This window comes from Oxyura jamaicensis, chromosome 1, assembly GCF_011077185.1.
Source record: "Oxyura jamaicensis isolate SHBP4307 breed ruddy duck chromosome 1, BPBGC_Ojam_1.0, whole genome shotgun sequence".
In the NCBI taxonomy this organism is placed as follows: Eukaryota; Metazoa; Chordata; class Aves; order Anseriformes; family Anatidae; genus Oxyura; species Oxyura jamaicensis.
The window spans coordinates 109,331,774-109,350,802 of record NC_048893.1 but is presented as its reverse complement, the minus strand read 5'-3'; the positions used below and the strand labels follow the sequence as shown (position 1 = coordinate 109,350,802).

The window sequence follows — 19,029 nt, the reverse complement described above, 5'->3', positions numbered from 1 at the left end:
CAGTAAAACAAAGAGGCCTACCAAAGCCATTCAGTTATTATAGCTTGTCCTTAACTGTGACTGCCAAAGTCTTATCTCCTAAGATTACATCTACCACTTGCATTTGAACTATTTTTTCATGGTGATTTTTCTTTATAAGCTGTTTTTTTTACTACATCCTGGGACATTTTCCAGCTCTTCTGGTTTATCTTAACAGCGTTGGCAATTAAAGATGCTGCCTCCTTACCTTACATTTTATTTTGCATCTGTTTTTCTAAGTCTCTTATCTGTTTCCCGCATTCTTAGGAGGAGCCTCTGCAGTGGGCCAGCGTGTGCAAGCTACCACCTCTGCTGGAACTCAGACTTCCACCTCTTAAACATTTAACACTTCTGCCTCTGCTTCCCATTCCCATAAGCAACTCATTATCACTTCATTTTCTTTCTGCATTCACCCGATGCGTGGTGGATGCTATTTTCTTGCCTGGTGCAAGGGAGTAGGAATTTGTACATCCTCTCCTCCAAAAAATGGTTGTTTTCAGCACAACTAAGCATTTTGATGTCTTGCCCTGTATAGGTTGGATTTTCTTTGTAAGCAAGGAAATCCTTTTGCAATTGTTTATTTTTTATGTAACTGTTCTTCCATCTTTCAGGGAGCAGTGTTTGCAGTTTTCATACTTAGCCTATTTTCTTGGGCCTTTGTTTGCTCTAGGGCAAATACATTTTCTGGTTTAACAATTGTGTTATTCTGCTTTTCAAGACTTAGTTGCTTGTTATACCTGTTTTAGCACTTTGGGTACATTTGGAAAGGCATTAACTCCCATCCCTTCACACAGTATTTCTGTCCCTGACAGTTCACCAGAGAGGCCAAAGGTTCAAACCCCAGCCATGGTGAGATTTAAAACAAAAGGTTATCAAAGACTCGTGAAATGGTTGGGGCTGGAAGGCACCTCTGGAGGTCACTTGGTCCAATCTCCCTACTCAAGCAAGGCCACCAGGATCAGGGTGCCCAGGACCACAACCAGCTTACTTTTGAAGATCTCCAGGAAGGGAGATCCCACCACCCCTCTGGGCAACGTCTGCCAGTGCTCAGTCACCCGCACGGTAAAAAAGTGCTTCCTGATGTCCAGACAAAACCTCCCGTGCTCCATTTTGTGCCCATTTCCTCTTGTCCAGGTACTGGGCACCACTGAAAGAGCCTGACTCCATCCTCTCTGCAGCCTCCCTTCAGGTATTTGTCCACATCATACCAGTTGCAGCAAGCAACTAGCAGGGTTCTGGCTAAGAGGCAAAAATCCGGTTTCAGATATTCACCCACTTACACACATACAACCAATTATCTGCTGCCAGTTCGCAGTCACAGTTTAAGCCATTTTTCCACCTCTGACAACCAGCAGCCTCAAGGAACAGCGATCACCGGTTTTAAGTCCAGCTGGCAGAGAATTACTCGCGGCGTTCCTCAGTGATGGATACCGGTGTCAGTCCTGTCTGATGGCTTCCTTCATGACCTGGGCGATGGGACAGAGTGCTCCCTCACCCAATGGGCCAAGCTGAGGGGAGCGGCCCGTCTGCTGGTGGGCTGGCTGCTCTTCAGAGGGATCTTGACAGGCTGGTGACATGGACGGACAGAAACGTCGTCAAGTTCAACAGATGCTCCTGGGGAGGTGCAAACCCATGCTCCAGTGTACAGGCTCACGGCCAACAGCTGGTGAGCAGCTTTGAAGAAAAGGACCTGGGGGGTCCTTGTGGACAACAAATGAGTCAGCAGTGTGCCCTCACCCCCAGAGGTTCCCTCCTGCCTCAACCATTCTGTGTTTCTGTGTGCCAAACTCTGGGCAATCTGTTCATGCACATGCACGGAGGGGCCTTGAGTAGTAACAGCTGAACCAGGCCCAAAGATTCTGGAGCCAAGTTTTACACAGAGTCCACTAAGAGAGGTCTGATGCCCCCAGAATGTCCACAGATGGTAAAATAAAATTTAAAAAATCTCTAAATATGAGACAAACTCTGTGTCTGAAGATCACTCCCTCTTCACATCAGAGACTACATCAGGGTGTGCTGTCCGTAATGTCTTGTATAGAAACAACCAAAACAGCGTGGACAGTGGAGAGGGCCACCTGGAATGGTCTTTTGTGACTGAAGGAAAATATGCTTGGCAAACTAACATTTTCCAGTCATAACTGAAGAGAGAGGAAAAGTATTCAGGAGGAAAGTGAATTTTAAATAAATTTTGCTAGGCAGTACAGGCGTAAGCAAGGCTGTGAGGAAAACCCTTTGTGTCTGTGAGATAAGAGCATATCTCATCAGGATGCATTCAACAGTGAGGGACTCGAGCATAAGCAGTTTCTCCAGCCCTGAAAGCTTGAAAAAACAACCAGGCAGAATAAGCCGGGTCCTGAATGCTGTCTGTGTCTGGTGCTGGGACTGCAGAGCAGCCGAGATACACGCACCTTCCACCCTGCCAAGAAACGCATTGCTTCCCTCAGCCCAGGCTGCAGGGATGGAGAAATCATGGCCAGGCAGAGACTGCAATCATTCAGCTTTGTTGCTATGGTTTTACGTGTTGCTGTTCCAAAAGCTTTAGATGATAAATAAGGGTGTTGCCTGCACATAGCGTTTAAATGAAAAAGCAAACACTAATATTTCACCCTGTCCGATGCTTAGCTTCTATTGACTTCGGAAGATTCGCTCCTCAGCCTCTTTGAGGTCACCTTTCTGAAAGGAGGATGGAAAATAAAAACCTTTCCGAACAATGACCACCAGGACAGCTTTTGCACCCTCACAATGAGGGTAAGAGCTCTGAGAGAAGTATAATCCAACATGTTGGAGAGCAGATGCTAAATTCAAAGTGCTTTTTGTTATTCCTCATCAGTATGCCCACCTTAGCCTTGGTGAAGCTGCTAAGTGATTCAGGACAACAAGATTCAGGATATCTTACAGGCTGGCCAAAGGTTCAAACCCCAGCCATGGTGAGGTTTAAAAGCAAAGATTATCACATAATCATGAAATGGCTGGGGCTGGAAGGGACCTCTGGAGGTTACCTGGTCCAATTTCCCTACTCAAGCAAGGCCACCAGGATCAGGGTACCCAGGACCACGTCCAGATGACTTTTGAAGATCTCCAAGGAGGGAGATCCCACCACCCCTTTGGGCAACCCATGCCAGTGCTCAGTCACCTGCACAGCAAACTGCTTCATGATGTTCACACAGAGCTTCTTGTGTTCCAGTTTGTTCGCACTGAACTAGCGCCACTGGTGGTATGGAGCCTCTACTGTCTTTTGTGCCCCACTTTTATGTTCTTAGGTTTTTTCATTCTCTTGACTGATTTCTCCATTTAACAAAACCTCCCCACCCTGTCTGTTGAAATGGAGGGAGAAGCAGGAAAGTGGATAATGAGAAAAGTAAGTAAGCATGCAGAAAACAACCTGTCCAGTGGACAACGCAGAAAACAAAGGCAAGGCCACCAGGATGCTCCCATCAAACCTCCTCCTCATGGGGCAAGGGTGCTATGACTTGGTGGATCTTCAGATGATACAAGGTAAATAAAAAGGGGAGGGCAGGGATCATTCAGAGCCTTGCTAGGAGGCTCTGGAAGGGTCAGAAGAGGATTAACAACCTACTGCTAGATGGTATTTTGGGTGACGCAGGATAGCCATCCTTAAGAAGCTGTAGCCTCCTGATGCATTGGAGTGGGCTTCAGCCATGGGTTTGATGACACCAGAGTCATAGCAGAGAGGTGGATCAGGACAGATGTGCATGGGTGCTTTGCCCAGCTTTGGCACCAGCTCTCCCATGGGCTGCCCCTCCAGCACAGCCCGGGTCATAACTGGGCTGGTTCTGTACTCCTGGCTCAAGTGAAATCCACAGAATTTGGAGGGGAATTTGAACAGAACAAAGAAAAGAGAGTCTGAACTCCAGCTGGAGTTACTGCTGATACTCACTTTTGCAGGGCTCGATGTCGTTAACTCACATGTCTACAGACTTATGGACTCGTTGCTGAAAAGTGGCACATATGAGTGAATCATCTGTTTTCATAACTCCTCAGCAAAACAAATGGTCTGATTCACACGGTCAGGAGAGTTCAACCATTTCTCCAGAAGGGTTGCTGAGACTCCTTAGCAGGAATGCTTTTCAAGGCACATTTTTAAATGATGCTGTTCAGAAGGGAGAGGACTGAAGTGAGGGATTAAATTTGAGCCTTCCCTCCAGCCTTTGAAAAATTACAAGACACTTCAGGGCCTCTCAAGCCTTGCTGGAAGCATTTCTTTGCATTACCAAGCACTGCAGATCCCCACAGCCAATCTGTTATACATCCAGTGGACATATCTGCGCAGAGAACTTCACCTCTAGAGCTAAAGCCAACTTTAAACTAGTTTGCAGCCATGTGTAAAAGACTCTACCCCGCCTCACAGTTGATCTCGCCCATACCAGACAGTGATCAGGAGAAGAAAGTGGGAATTAAAGTGCTTGCCCAATAGCATGCCTGTTTCCCCTCTACCTTGAGCGCAGCACAATACTTAATTTAATGCAGGAGCAGCCAAGGAAGGCTGAAGATGAGATCTGAGAACTTTGCTTCTTGTCCCATGACACTTGAGCACCTTCGTTACTGGCAGGGTCCAAGCACCAGCACCCCATGCCAAGTGCCTGCACCATGTTACCCTGCACAGGTGGGAAGTGGAGAGCACCCAGCACAGGTCACACCAGTATGAGCTGCTAGCATCCCATAGTTACTGCAGCTGGGTACAGCTTGCTGACAAGCTCAATGTTTCACAGAAATGTCAAGTTAGATCTAGAACTACTGTGTATTTTTTGTTTATTTTAACTCCACCTTTGCATGCTAAAAAAGTGTTGTTTATTTTTCCCAACCTATTGGCCTGGATATAACCTAGTAGAGATGCTCGTTGGTTATGCTTGGGACCTTAATAAAGCTCTGTGAGCATGGAAACAGTTGATACTGCTTACACAGGGATAATGAAAAGGGAAGCAAAGGCCAAGCCAAGAGATTTTACTGAAATAGAAAAACAGTGAGCACCCTACATAACCCCATGCAATGGTATAATCTCATGAGCCTAACTCCCCTGTCAGAGTACATTAAACTGGCATTTATTTCTGCATAAATTTCTCTCTTTTACAACAGTCCATAGAGGTCGCTGAGACCAAAACATATCTCAAGGCCCGCATCACCCCAAGAGCTCTTATAAAGTAAAGGGAAGCGATCGTTGCAAGTCCAGTGGCAGGGAAGGAAAACAAGTGAGTCAGCACATGAGGCAAGAAATGATTGCTTATTTAACCTGGTGCATGTTGCACACATATAGGCACGTTTCTTGTTCCCTCGGCCTTCCTTGACCTTGGGCCCATTTGCTTATATGGCTGCAGTCCAGCTATACAAACTGGCTGCACAATCTGTCCACCATCAGCTCGGACTCCAAGAAAAAACCCTCACCACCAGCACAGCAAGCAGAGGAAACCCACGTGCACACGTCTGCACGGTGCTGGGATCCAGGCACTTCTGGCTGCATAGTGTTGCCTGCACCATCATGTTACAGCCATCAGACAAGCAGGGATGTCCTGGGCTGTCTAGGGGTGCAGGGCAGGGCTGCCAGGAAGGTGGCAGGCATGGGGATGTGGCACCACAAGCGCTTTGTGCTGGGCCACACATCTTCATACCAAGTACCCCTGGAGTACTGAGTCCGGTTCTGGGGTTCTCAGACCAAGAGGGACATGGGCATGGTGGAGAGACACCAGTGAAGGGCCACAAAAATGATGAAGGGACTGGAGCACCCTTTCTGTGAGGAAAGGCTGAGAGGGCTGGGACTACTCAGCCTGGAGAAGAGGAGGCTCAGGGGGATCTCATCAATGTATACAAATACCTGAAAGGAGGGTGCAGAGAGGGCAGAGCCAGGCTCCTTTCTGTGGTGCCCAGTACCAGGACAAGAGGCAGTGGGAACAAACTGGAACAAAGGAGGTTCTGTCTGAACCTCAGGAAGCCCTTCTGTGCTGTGCAGGTGACCGAGCACTGGCACAGGATGCCCAGAGAGGTTGTGAAGTTTCCCTCCTTAGAGATACCCAAGAGATGCCCGGACATGGTTCTGGGCTCCCTGATCCTGGTGGCCTTGCTTGAGCAGGGAGATTGGGCCAGGTGACCTCCACAGGTCCCTTCCAGCCCCAACTGTTCTGTGACTCTGTGTTTCTGTGGGGTGGCAGAGCCCCAAGGATGGCTTCTGGGTGCAAATCTACATTACCACTGCCTTAGGTATAAGAACAAGCATGCAGCTGCCCTGTGTAACCTCAGTACCCAAATATGTGGCATCCAGTTGCTCCACATCCTCTCCGTGGCTCCCCAGCCTCTCTGTGGCACTGGTTTCATCTGTTTTATCACCTGCTTCACTCATCTGCTTTCAGTTTAGGGTTCTCCCCTCAGTGGGAGCAGCACACGCTTACTCAGTGAGGCCTTATCTTGTTGCCATGGGAGCCATCATCAAGAGCCTCCTTTCCTCCCAAGCAGGCCCTCCAGTAACTTTCCTACAGCAGAAGCACAATCAGCATGGGCCCAGCAGCTCCTCTGGCTGGATGTATTCCTGTGGCTGCCTGGTGCAGGGATGCCCAGGGCAGCTCTAGCCATGCAAACACCAGCAGCCATCCCCCCGGTGACCACACAGGGCCCGGTCCCCAGACAACACATTTGAGAAGCAGTGCAAGTGTGGTTTCAGACATGGTTTCAGACCATGTACTGCTTAGCTCCATGGACACTCCCAGGATGAAGGAGCTATGCAGCAGCTACAGAAATGGCAGCAGCCTCGTTCCAGCTTTCTGAAATCAGCTGGAGCCTTTCCCTTGCCATCAATCTCAATTTAGGGAGGCAGGTAGGGTGCAGTTAAGTGCAGCCTTGTTGGAAGTGGCTCTTACATACATGTCTAACGCTAAGCCCATTCCGCTGCTCTGGATAAAGAAAAATTCTTGAAGCTGAGCCTCCGCCAGAAGCTGGAGTGGGTCCAAAGAAGGTTATTCTGGGTGAGCTGCCTAAGGGATTTCAGCAGATAATTTGTGTGTCCATGTAGCACCCTATCTGGAGAACAAGGAAGTAATCTTTTAATTGGATTCCACCTGATTAATTGCCCTCTTGGAGCTGCTAATGTCCAGTGCTCTAGAAACCATATTCTGGCATCTCCATCAAAGGCTATGGTAAAAGCTTCAATAGAGAGCCATGAAATGTTTCTTCATTTTAGATTTCAAAAATAATGTGACTATGGTGTCAGGGAAAATATGCTGAAATCATTGTGGCATGGCATGTGCATTTATCCCATCAAAATAATGGAAGTGCTTTTTTGTCCTGCTTTCTTTTAGTTTTGGCCCTACGTAGCATGCATTTCCTCAACGTGCTTTCTTCGAGAAGGCTGAGTTTAACATTTCCACTGCTGGGCTTCACTCACCTTTTCTGAGATGGGGGAAAGAAGAAATAACCGTTTTCATAAAAACTCCCATCACTTTAAAAATAAATTATATTTTTCACAGTGCCCAAGAACATCTGCAGACCTGCATTACTGAAGTATGCATACCTTTTTCTGTGGTGTGTGATTGTTACGGTTAAGAACGTGTTCACAAAATTTCCATCTTATGTTGATATCATATCCTGGTTTTACCTTGACACAGATCATTTAGAGGTCTCATCTTCTCATTGGGATGACCACAGCCCTGATGCTGGTATCTCCTGGATGGGGATGAACCTGCCCACAGCAGCATGGAAGGCACCAGGACACAGGAGGCAGTGTGCAGACTGCCGAGGGAAGGCTTGGGTCTCAATCCCATGAGGTCTCTAGGATAAGGAATAGCTTCATAATCCAGGGCAAAATGTTGAATAAAACTCCTGTGTTATGCTATTCTGCAGGGAGAGCCATACCTCATGCATCTGCAGTGCATGCAGAGATTTACCTTTACCATTACTCCTCCTCAACCACCAGGGCTAGCTACGAGCTCAGTGTTATCTGCAACCCTCCAGCCCCAGAGCAGCACCGTACTGGCTTAACCTGAGCTTGTACCCTGACATGTGCAACAATGCACTACGTACCTGCAGTAGCATGTGAACTATGGGACTAAATATATCAGCCACCGAGGTATCTATACGCTGGAGGAGAGGAGTCTTAAGATGACAATGTATTGTCTAAGTGGCATCCTAGATCTTCATTTTAAAGTGCTTAGTGCTATTGTAATAGGAGGAAAAGGTTTCTAATGCAAATTTCAGACAAAAGTTGGCAGTTTCTTCCCACAAACACTAGAGTGAATAGTCTGGAGTCAAGTGGGTGTTTATTTGTCTGCTAGCCACCTCCTCATCTGCTCCATTTCAGAGCTGACAATCTTCAGCTTATTGTCCTGGAGAGCTGGGAATCAGTAGGATGCAAGGGACAGACTGCCTGCCTGGTTTTGAGCACACATACTACCACTCAACTTAGCATGAAAGGCATCCCAGGTTAAAGAAATAAATAAAAATGACCCATCTCTGTCTTTCCTACCACTGACATTCTGCAGCCTGGTATTACAGCTGCTAAACAAGGAGCTTTTATGGGATACTTTTAAAAGTTGTTACTGGCTGATAATCAAAGGCGCTTTAAAGAAATGCAGCACTGGAGGTCAGGGAAGAGCAGATGGAAAAGCATACACAGGAACTATGGCAATTACAGAATCCATATGATATAATAGCAAATGTTTTGCCATGTAATGCCTCATTCACAATAATGATGTGAGGAAACTGTCTTTCAATGGTCATGAAAGAAAACAATTCTCAGGCAGAAGCACCATCTGCTGGTGGACACCAATTTTATTACTTCACTTGGGAAGTTTACAGTAAAACCATTTTAAGCAACTACCTCAGAGATTGTTAGAGGTGCCTAGGAGCTGTCTTTGAGACCTTAATCCAAGTCCTAAATGTGATATTTACCCACTTTTCACATCAAATCCCTCATGGCACTGTGTTACTCCAGCCTCTAGCTGGGAAGCTCCACAAGCAGGTATTTGCTTTGACAGAAGCAAAAGGTTTCTTACATTTGGAAAAGGATCAGGTTTTCAGTCTCTTCTCACTTAAGTCAATATGAGATCTTTCACTGCCTCCCGAGTACCACAAGTGTTTCTTCAGTGACAGCAGGAGATATTTCTTAGCCTTGGGATACAAAGGCTGTATGTCTCCCCATTTGTCTATAGAGTTTTTTTCAACAAACGGAAATTGCTCTCTGCCCAGAAACATGGAGTAAGGGGAAAGTACCTTACAAGCTTTCAAGAAAAGGTTAAGATACTGGGCTATGTTTTGCCCAGTGGATATACTGAATGATGAAAAATTTCCTTACATTTCAGTCCAAAGGAAAGGTGAAAAACACTATGCTGTATCTTATACAGAAAATGGCTAGTGTGCTTACAGAGGCACTATTTTGAGTTAATTTCATACGTTCCTTCCTTAAAAAATTACTCCATTGGGTAAAATGAGACCTGAGATCTCAATGCAGCATCACAAAGTCACCCCTGCCCCTGGCCTTCAGTGAAAAATTGAGAGGTTCCTCAGAGTAAACTGCTCCTTCTCCAGAAGGACCCCAAATATTCCAGATCCAAATGTAATAATGTACAGGGACTGGCTGGAGAAAGTCTTGAATCAGAGGGGTTCCTATCTCTGCGATTTTTGGTTTTGCCAGCCCACACTCAGAAAGATCATCATCTGCACAATTAAAGTAAAAACATGGTTTCCGTAGCTTGAGGCTCACCTAGATTAATTTCATTGTCTTGGAGGGGAAGCCTCCAACCTTTCAGCAAGGAGACTCTTAAAACTGATCTGCAAAACTTGTGGGTTTTTGTTGTTGTTGTTTTGTGTTTTTTTTTGTTGTTGTTTGTTTGTTTGTTTTTCTGCTTTCTCTAGTCAGATTTTAGTTTTGATAAGTAAGCCTTCCCATTATAGTTAAGAACTACCCTAAAACTAACACACTAGAGAAGTGCTCCGTAATGGGTTGAAGACAGTGGTGTGTCAGCTGTGTGCTCACTTATCAGGAGGACCAAACCTGTGGGGAGAAGATCACTCACATTTCTTACTTCAAAGGCTCCATATCAGACTGCATTTGGCACACATCTCAAAGCCATGTGCCTAACCTGGATCTGTGGCTAAATGTCATCATAGAAGACAAGGAAGCTGATTAGATATAAAAATATCTGTGTCTTTGGAATGCCTGCCAGTGAAGCAAAAGTGGATTTAATCTCTTCCAGAGACGTGTTTTTCCACAGAGCAGAACAATGAGATGTCCCTTGCTTTTTCTCTCAGAGAACATGGAATACCAGAGATGACGCAGGCCCCTCCGACCCCAGCTGGCATTGTTGCTCTAAATACCATTACCTATTTGAAGGGCCAATTGCAGTCTTATTAAGGTAGCAAACACCTTCATCTTTCCCTTCAGATATCAGGCCAGTAGCAAAAGTCAGGGTCAGCACTCTATAGTGACCCAGAATGGGTTCCTCATATTTCTTTCTGTATGCCTCTGAAAACTAAGAGACAAAGAAGCAGACCATGAAGAAATGGCTGTGAAGAAATGGCCACAGAAGAAAAAGTGATGCCCTACCAGGATTAAGCTACAGGCATTTGCTTATTTTTCTTGCACTGATAGATACACTTCTGTCTGGAAGTCTCAAAGTTGCTTTAAGCACAGGACCAGCTCAGTCTTAGAGCGAACACTCTTTTTCCTGGAATCTTTTGACAAACTCAATGTATTTTAAAGCTCTATCTTTTTAGAAGATATTTGCTGAAAATACAGATACAGTTTTGCTCATGTAACACTAAACAATCTGGAAGCTTCCAGACGCACTGCATGTGGTGTGAGATTTTCTTTAACAAGTTGGAACTTTGAAGGGAGCTTTATCTCACCAGGCAGGAACAGCATGAGCCGTACCCTGCAGCATCTCACAGCTGATACGAGTCTGAGGAAGGGTGAGAACATCACTTCTGAAGGACACAGACACACCACCCAGAGACAGAGCCCGGCTACCCACATGGAGCAGCCTCTAGGTATGCCATCCCAGGAGGTCCACATCTGCAGGACTGCACTCTGTGCTCTCTCTTGCTGTCTGTGGGACTTTTTCAGGTAACAGGACCACCATGGACTTGAGCAGCTCATATTAAAACATTAATTTGCTAACTGCGTTTCAGGAAAGGAACTGAAAACATAGACTTTCAAGGAAAATGAGGTGTGTAATACAATTAAAATCAATGGGAGCTAGGAAACCCAATTGCTTTGAGAAATTGAGTGAGTGGTTTGTATGGTCACTGAGTGACTCTGATGGGACAGGGGTCTGAGCCTAGATCTTCTCAGCTGTGGCTGTCTGTGCTCACCCACTGACACCTGATAACTTTGCTGTAGAGGGATTTATAAACCTTGTCCTCCACATAACCTGCACCAGAGTTCTCATTCTTACATAATGCCCTACCTTATACCTAACATCCATGCTACTTCAATGATAAAAGTCTGCCTGAGAGACCCCAGAAATCTGGCAGAGTCCTAGATTTGTCATTGCTCTTTCAAACAAGGGTCCCTATATTCACACGTAAGCAGCATTTTAAATTGATCATTAATAGCACATCACAGGTAGCTGAAGTTCACTTCATGAGATGAGTGAGGACCAAAGGCTCATCTGAACCGTCCTGAACTTTGTGGAACTGGAGATCAGATACTGTGTCAGGAATCATTAATAATGGATTGAAACCAACTCTCCCATTTAACAGGAGGAATTCAGGAGCTCAGAGCCATCTTTGTGATAGAACCTGATCCTCATTCATATCACCGTGTACCTGAGCTCTTCCTAGGCTAACCATAATCCCAGAACAATGTCCCTGGTAATTTTTATGGTATCATCAACTGTAATCAAGGAAATGATCTGCATATGCAAAATAGGGTCTAGAATCACAGCATGTACAGCATCACAATGACAAGTAGGCAGAACATAGAAATCCCATTTCACAGATTATTATTATTATTATTAAATACAGTTGCCTTCCACCCCAGACAGAACTCTAATAGTTCATCTTCCTCTCAGAAAGGGAATGGAGTCTCAGGTTGGTGTGCAGGAAGGGGGAGGATGAAGCACAGGTGCAGTCTGCATGATGCCTGGGCCACTGAGGAGCTGTGAGATGGGTCTGTCAGAATCTCATCCAAACCTAAAGCCCTTAAGTTTCAACAAGTTGGTGATTTCCTTGTTTTGTTGCTGTTTCTTCAGCCAGCTGCCATGGTGATGGACCCAGTCCACAGAGGGGGTGCCAACACAATACCGCTACTGTATTCTGGAGAGCACTGAGTGCTCCAGTGTGGCATTCTCCCTCTGCTGCTGCTGCCAGTTGCTGCAAGGGGCTTGACAGTAGTTCCTGGGTGCACATATGAACAAGTTCAAAGAAAGGTTAGCCCATGGTCATCAAAACCATGTGTCTCCTCAGGACTTGCTCTGATTCAGAAACGCAGACGGTGGCACCCACAGTCGATAGGGATAGGTCTGGGCTTGGCCCATTGGAGTTAATGAAGAATTATTTGCTGACACAGTAACCATGTGAGCATCCCTCTGGGTAGATGATAAACCATAGGGAGTGAGGGATCTGTTGCTCAGCTTCAGGTTTGAGGTATGTATTAAGTATGAGTGATCTACTGAAGATGGGGCCTGAATCTAGGAGAGGCTGCATTAGATGTGGAAGGGCAGCTGCAACTGTAAGCACGCTGAGGACACTGACGTGTATTGGAGGAGGCCAACTTTTATGGGAATAACTCTGCCAGTTAGGTTAGTGCTCACAGAGAGACACTTGCACACGTGGGGTTACTGGGCAGGCAAACCCCGAGATGAATCCAGTACCATTTACAAATGGATCCAGGCAGAAGGAGGGAGGCATGCTTTAGGCTGGCTGAAATGCACTTAGCCTTTCCTCTGAGTCTGGCTGAGAAGACCGGGGGCAAAGTTATCAGGAATCAAAGTGCAGAAAACTGCATCGATATTCTTCCTGTTTGCAACCTGGTCGGCGTCAAAGTTTGGCCACCCAAAAGGCTGGAGCCGACGGCTGGGAAACCCAACGAGCTGGCACTTCTACCTATTCGCCTTTGGGAAGCCACAGATTCACCTTCACTCTTGTTCTCTGCCTATATCCAGAGAGCAAAGGAGAAAGCCAGAGGCTCAGCTTTCACGTCAGGTGCCATTTTCGGGAGTGACCACACCGTGTCCCCACAGAGCTGCACTTCCATCCCTCCATCCACCCGCAGAAAGGCTTCCAAGTGGTAGCTCATCTGCATGCCCATAAATACACCCCCCTCCAGCGCTGCTGTAACCCCTACTTATATGGTTAGAGCTGGCAGGAAAATAGTTCTGACCTTCAATTGCTACCAGTCCACTCAGTCCAGGCCCGGTGAGGCGAGTACATAAAAAAACAACAACATGTAAAGGTCAAAATTCAAGGTCTGCTGCTCATTACTAAGAAATAGCACCAGAAACCCTCCTCATTTGCATAAAACATTTCATGCCGAGATCTGAAACGTCCTGAAAACAAAGGTAAGCACCACTAGCCCCATTTCACAGATGGAAAAGCGAGCCGATTGCCAAGACCACACAGCAGGCATGCAGCAGACCTGAACCAGATTAGGCTCCGGGCTGTCTCGTATTGCTGCGCTGGACCACACTCCCAAGCCTGTGCGATAAGGAGACAATGTGGGGGCTTTGTTTTCCCTAACTCTGGAACACTAGAGTTTACCATCGTGTATCTGAAAGGGCAGAGCAACATGGGCCGTGACACCTTACCTCCTTCCCTTGCCCTTTCAACCACAGCATGTCTCTTCAAAGTTGGGCAATTCAGGGAGGACATGGGATCCTCTGATCTGCAGCCAGGCCTGCCACCCACCTGATATTCAAGGGTGGGAGCACTAGGGTCAGATGACGCCCATATCATCTTGCTAAATGGGGAAAGGGGTTGGGAGAAAAGTGGGAAGAAGTACATGCAGGACCAGGGTTTCACAGCGAGGACCATCAACAGCCATCAGGTACGCAAAGATCCCTGGACAGACTATTCACTGGGAGAAAGGCAAATCTGAGAGCAGTGACAGGCAAAAGAGAAAAAGTTGAAGGACACCTTCAAAGCCAAAAGCAAGAGCAACAACTTTCCATAGGGAAAGATACTTCTGCCTTGATTATGAAGACTTTCAGGAAGCCCACAGACAGGAAAGTCCTTAGATGAGAGAAAGATAACTGCTCACCCACCAGCAGGTTGCAGCACATTTGAAGGGAAACTCACAGCTCTCAGAGTGGCATGTCAGTACATCCCTGTGACAGTAGGCCTTATCTCACTACAGGTACACCACCAACCAGTGATAGTCACTCTGGCTCAGATCATCATTTCTGGGCAGCAAGATCTAGGGCCAGACCACTAGCACCATCACTCATGCCACGCTTCCACCTACTGAGGGCACACCACCAGCTCTTGCATCAGTCCATTTGGCATCAAGAATTCTTCTGCTAAGGAGTCATCCAATGATGCTGCCATCTTTGTTGCTCCAGAAAAACTTGCTGGGAATTCCCCTATTCCCCAAGGTACGACCTAAGCAGCAAAAGAAGGGAACCAGTGAGTCTGGTTTGGAGCAATGTAATTGTATGTTGATGGCTCATGGTGGAGGGGCCCAACGGAAAGCCATGGGACACTGCCCCACAGCTGCAAAAGTGGAAAGCCAGAGGATAAGCTCCTAGGATCATATCCAAACACAAATGTTCACTCTCTCCATTCCCACATAGGCCTTCAGCTTAGAGTCACAGCAAAACACAGACTCCTACCCCGCACATGCCATCCTAATGGAAAAAAAAACTGTCTTACTTGGGAGTATCACAGTTGCCCTACCTACCTCATCTCGTGCAAGCAAGTTGCTTCAGTTTTACCCCTAATGGCATAACCTGTTTGCTGTGGGCAATTTATGTCCATCCAGACCTGAATTAAAGAGGCACTCCGTGTCCTGCCATCCCCAGATGACCACCAGGCAAAAGCTTGGCCACTGGAAGCTTCATACAGGCCATGGAGTGCATGAGGGACAGCAAGTGGCTCTGAAGTGAAGTGGGACCCCATGCAGCAGCAGAGTCTACACATTGACTACACAGGGCTGGAGGACTGATACCACAGGAAATGGCTGCACTGCTGTTGAACAGCAGCACTGAAAGTCCTTCCTGGAAGAGAGCAAAGAGTGGACTGTAGCTACCACGTTCAGTGGGATTTCTTCTTTCAGGTTATCTCATTCCTGGATGGATCAGCATATTTCTGTTTTGGTCAGGTCACTCTATCAGTGTGCTCCTTGAGGCCCCATGTCAATGGCTTCGGGAATTCAAGCCAGGCAAAGTGTCAAGAGGCTCAACCCTATGTTCTCAACGTCAAGGCTGAGACAGAAGCAATCAGGCCATCAGGGTCTGGGAAGTCCTTGAAATGGAGACAGAAAGGCTCTGTGCTCCATACGGGCCCCAGGGCTCTGTTTCAGCTCCATTGTTTTATAACCCTCTCAATTTTTGTAATATTTAGAGAAGGATGCCTCCTGTACTTTCTTTTACAGGTTCTGATACTACCGATCGTTTAACGTGTAAAAGGGCAAATAGCTCTTAGCCTGGAGTCACTGCCATGAGCAGAGGATTTTCAGGCCTAACTTTTATTTTGGTTAAGAAAAAAAGCCAGGCGAGCATGTGGCTTGTGATTATGCTCCCAGCCTTTCTGCCAGTATCGTGACCCATCTCTTATGGGTACAATGAAGATGAATGATCTCAGGGATTGCAAATTGCTCCAGTGATCAACGAGGAACTTTTTTCTCCATTTGGTGCCTAATTTGAGCTGTCTTGATCCCTTCCCTTCTGATTAAGCAAGACATATGTGGTGTGAGGGAAGGGGAAGGGGGGGAGAGAGAAAGGAAGTGGGGAGATCTCTCTGCCAAGCCTGTCACTGCTATATGTCCTCTCCTTACCTTCTCCCTCCCCATACCAAGCCTGGGTTACGACAGCTGGAGTCGCTCACCACTCTGAGCTGGTCCCCAGTGTGCAGGGAGGTGCAGTGGGAAGAGGGCTGACCAGCCTGCACATTTCCCCTGGCCATGCGCTGTCTCCACGGAGCCAGCGGTCCCAAGAGCCCTGTATAATGCGAGCTGGCTTTCAGGAATGATTTCTTGCCAGGAGCTTCTCTGTGTGAGGCCAATGCATTTTGCTGGTCCATGACCACAGGAAAAAGCTTTACACTTGACAATCAGAAAGCATTTTTATAGCACACACCCTTCTCTGGACTTGCTGACCTGTAGAAGGGCCCTTACCTCAGCTCCTTGCTGCCTCACCCCCTGGGCAATGTGTCCCTGCCATGTCCCATCCCTGCCTCTGGCTGAGCAGGACTGCTGCTCATCCTGGAGCAGGCTGGTGAAGAGGCTTTCACCTCAGGGTGCAAGCTTTCACACACAGGAGAGGGACAGGGAAGAAGATGAACGAGCAGGCAGAGAGGTGGCCCCAGAGCCGGTGGAGCGGGTTGTCAGCAGGTTCATGGTTCAAGAAGCACATGGGTGGCATCCTGTGGGGCCAGCTCTTGGGAACCAGCACATGGGTGGGGACACTGCTTGGCATGGGCCCTGGCTCACCCACCTCACTCCATCCACCCTCATGGGACCACAAGCCAGGCCTGCACACAGGCAGCAAAACCCAGCAAGGACAGCAGGATGTGTGCGCTGTGGCCTCTCCAAAGCACTCATCCCTCATGGCCTGGGGATATGAAGAAGCCGGGGGTTTTGGGTGCCATGGAGGGCAGTACAGCACTTTTCTCCATAGGTGCCTCTCCCCCCAGATCATGGCCAAGGTCAAGGCAGGCCTTGGTCAAGATCATGGCCGTGGACAAGGCAGGAGGAGAGCTCTTAGGAGTAACACAGCCTGACCAGACCCACAGAAGCTGAGAGCAGCCATGTCTTAGCTTGCAGCCACGCCACCAGGCATGGCAGCACTCACTGTCTTGGTGTACAACTGAGCTCCCCAGCAGCTCACAGGCACCCAAAGACACATTTGGCAGGAGCTCTGGATGTGACTGAACTCCCCATGGTCATCCGGGTGGAGGCCGTGGAGGGTCACATAGCTCTGATAAAGATGAAAGCAGAGATAATCACACTGTGGAGACCGATATCTCATGTCAATAGTTGAGAGTCAACATTTGGCACAGGTGGCAGATCGAGGACTTCCCAGAAGCACAGGCACAATGCACACAGCTGGTGCTTCTGCCTGGCGTGTGCCAGGGCCACCTGCAGTGACCAGAGGAGCCCTGATACAAGAAAACCTTTTGTGACTGCCATATTCAGGGATGCTATAGGGTAACGCATGTCCTGCCTATGAGCTCAAAAAGGGGAAGATGCTTTCCCATGTCCAGGGCAGCAGGAACAGAAGAATAATCCACCCAGTGTATGGTGCTGCTGACCTCCACACTGACACTGGCCACACTGCAGTGACCTGCTGTGGCACACAAATGTGGCAGCATTGTTCTCCTTACCAAGCTCCATTGAAAAATCAGACAGCAGGCCTACTCTGCAATATGGTCGTGGGATCATAGGATAATTTAGTCTGAAAGTGACCTCAGGAGACCCTCTAGTTCTGCCTTGCACTCAAGCATGGCCAGCTAAAAAGTGTGTGCATTGGGCAGGTATGTTGGGACTGAGGATACGTATTAAAGGGGGCTTGCATGAAATGCTGTAGGGGTTTGTAGAAGAAATGCCATATGCTATGGACTCTGGTACCTGGGGATAGATATGGTGTTCTAGCCCTTCACTGGAGCCCCTTAAAAGCAGTGTAGGTACAGCCAGAGTAAGCTACATTTCTTCATTCACTGCTCCTGCTCTGAAATTAGTGCAGGAATGACTTAGCCTTACTGAAAATACATTGTTTCATGGCTGCAGGACTACCTCTGTCTCTTTCCCACTCTGCTTTCACCAAGCACGTGCCTAGTGGCAAACCTTCTACCAGAATTCCCAGCTACAACGTCCTAGCACTTCAACTGCAATCGGAAGCTACAAGTTTTCAGCTAATTGCTAATGACTGTCCATTAATGCAGGTGACTTAAAAGTGTCTTCTCTGCAGTAGAAACATGATATTGAATTTTAAAGCTTCCAACAGTCTCCATGCATGTCTGCATCCCCAAAACTATGAAGAAACTTGTACCTTTATCTCACCTAATCTTTATCTCTTGGTCCTGAGTAAACTTGGCTTCCTCAGCCACCCAGGCAGTGTCTGTCAGTGATGTCTCTGTGACTGCAACCTGCCCTTTTAGCAATGATGACAATCTTACCGGCTTTTTTGACTTGTGCGTTGTGTGGATGTAGCTTCTTTACAGCTTGCAGCTCAGGCATTATTTGTAGGTATTCTGGTAAGTCAACTAAGAATTTGCTCTTCTGGAACTAAGCTAAGGCAACTTATTCATGCAGGTAATAATCAATAAACAGATATAGTCACACAATAATTTTATCTATAGCCAGGCTTCATGTAGGATTCACAAACTATTACAGGCCAGCTCCAAGCCCCATCTTAAGGAAATAAATGTTTTTAAATGACAGAAGAAAGATACAAAATATTTTAATACCACTCAGTTCTCCTTGTTTAACTGGGCAAACAACTCCTTTACACACAAACTTATATGCATTCCAAGAGACTGAGTTAACACAATTAGAAATTTAGCATTTCCGGACTCTCAGGGACAGGGTTGTTAATACAGCTCCTAATTTTGTGCTTGCATGGGAAAGAAGGGACAAAAATTAGTTGCTAGTAGTTGGGGTGACTGGTCACTTCTGCTCTGATCCCACAGGCTATTGAACCAAAATAGTCCTCTGTAGACACCAGGAGCCATTGAGAAGAGTTCAAAAAGCATGGTCTGTAACATATGACTGGACTCAACTGATTGTGCCTGTCAAATTTCATCCCTCAGCAGATTTACTCTCACCCTTCTTAGAAATGTGGTTAGACATTTTTCTTCCCAAGCTGGAAAAATGCATTATTTTTTTTCCATTCTCCCATAATGTAAGTGATTAGAAGT

The 19,029-nt window shown here is 47.0% G+C and overlaps 1 protein-coding gene across 5 annotated transcripts in view; it reads right to left on the bottom strand.

Moving 5' to 3' along the window:
• Positions 1 to 19,029, bottom strand: part of KCNE2 (potassium voltage-gated channel subfamily E regulatory subunit 2) — a 107,442-nt gene that overhangs the window by 6,288 nt on the left and 82,125 nt on the right. The window contains exons 1-2 of one of the 5 annotated variants that reach the window (XR_004747653.1): positions 13,340 to 14,457; positions 7,320 to 12,354 (exon numbers count right to left, since the gene is read on the bottom strand). The exons of 2 other annotated variants lie outside the window; for them this stretch is intronic. The gene's annotated coding sequence lies outside the window, so the exon portion shown is untranslated. Of the gene's footprint in view, positions 1 to 226; positions 342 to 7,319; positions 12,355 to 13,339; positions 14,458 to 19,029 lie in introns of those variants that run through there. 2 more of the 5 variants (XM_035315710.1, XR_004747652.1) reach the window with 2 other exon arrangements.